The following is a 1,886-nucleotide window of genomic DNA, read 5'->3' as shown; positions in this document are numbered from 1 at the left end:
TGTTGTTCCATGGTTGGGCATCTATCACTATATATCTCTGTCCCATTTAGTCTCTCAGTTGTTCTTTTAAAGTGGTCAAGTCATATAGGGTTTGTTGCTAATTGGGTAGCATGGAATCATTTCTAGATGAAAGTGAAAAGAACAAAATTGGAATGAGAAATGGATAAGTCAACAGATGTAGTCACAGATTTCACCACACCTTTTAAAATAATTGATAGCTTAATAGACAGTAAGGATATAGACAACTTGAACAAAACCATAGCCAACATGACCTAATTTACATTTTTTAAAAATCTCTACTCTACAAAAGCATAAAGTATATTCTTCACAAGTGCACACAGAATATTCAACAAGACTATATTGTTGTTGAGATATATTATGTGGCGTATAAATTAATCTCAACAAACTTTAAAAGATTCAAATCACAGGATGTTTGCTTTATGTTGTTGTTATTATTAATTTCCGTCAAGTCAGTTCCAACCCATAGCGACCTTGTATAGAGTTCCTGAGGAGCATCTGGTGAGCTTGAACTGCCAACCTTTTGGTTCAAACCAACTTTGCAGTCCAGCACATTGGCCCACAATGCTGATTAAAAAGCAAACCATAAAGATATATGAAAAATCCTCTAATATCTGGAAAGACATTAAATAAGTCATGAGTCAAAGAAAAAAATTTAAAAATGGAAATTAAAATATATTTTGAACTGAATGAATATTACAATCACCCCACATGCTTTTCAAGCAATATTTAAGGAGAGACTTATGGCATTTAATGTCTATACTACAAAACTAGAAAGACCTAAAATGAATGACTTCAGCTTTTATTTAAAAAACACAAAAAAACTAGACAAAGAAGAAGAAATTGAACAAAAGGAAGCAAGCAAAAAAAAAAAAAGAAGAAGAAGAAGAAGCACTAAATTTGATAGTTGAAATAGAAATTGGAAAAGCAATAAAATCAGAAACTTTGAGAAGATATGTGAGACTACTAATAGAAATGATTAATTTCAAACTAGATTGATCCAAAAAAGAGAGAATACACCAACTACTAATATAATGTATGTGAAAGTTATATAATTATGGATTTTACAGATAGTAAAATGCTAATGAAAGAATGTTATGAACTTAGAATAGTACATTTTAGAAGCGAAATGGGTTGAAACAGAACTGATGAAAATATTCTTTGAAAAGCATAAGCCCGTAAGTGCACTCAAGAATTGTTTTTGTGGTTGTTAGGTGCCATCCAGTTGGTTCTGACTCAGTGACCCCATGCACAACAGAAAGAAACACTATCTAGTACTGCTTCACAATAATTGTTATGTTTGAGCCAATGTTGTTGCCACTGTGTTTAGCCATCTTGTTGCAGGTCTTTTTCACTGACCCTCCACTTTATTAAGTATGATGTCCCTCCTGATACTCAGTCCTGACTGGTGCTTCATGACAACATATCCAAAGAACAAGTGACAAAATCTTGCCTTTTTCACTTCTAAGGGGCATTCTGGCTGTACTTCTTCCAACACAGCTTTTCTGTGTTCTTCTGGCAGTGCATGGTACTTTCGATATTCTTTGCCAACAACCTAACTCAAATGCATCAATTCTTCTCTAGTCCTCCATATTCATTGACCAACTTTCACATGCAGATGAATTTGAAAATATCATGGTTTGGGTCAGGCCGACCTTAGTCCTCAAAATGATATCTTTGTTCATGAATACTTTAAAGAGGTTATGTGCAGGGACTTCCGGTTTGCCACAGTGGCCAAACGGCACGGACAGCAAGAGACACCTATCTTCTGATCATATTAATAATAATTACAATAAAACAAGAATAATAATGCAAAAAAAGAAACAATTAACATTATCGAAACACGTCCAAAGGCAGAAGAAGCCAGC

Source organism: Chrysochloris asiatica, unplaced genomic scaffold (assembly GCF_000296735.1).
Source record: "Chrysochloris asiatica unplaced genomic scaffold, ChrAsi1.0 scaffold00600, whole genome shotgun sequence".
Classification (NCBI taxonomy): domain Eukaryota; kingdom Metazoa; phylum Chordata; class Mammalia; order Afrosoricida; family Chrysochloridae; genus Chrysochloris; species Chrysochloris asiatica.
This window is presented reverse-complemented; position numbering follows the sequence as displayed.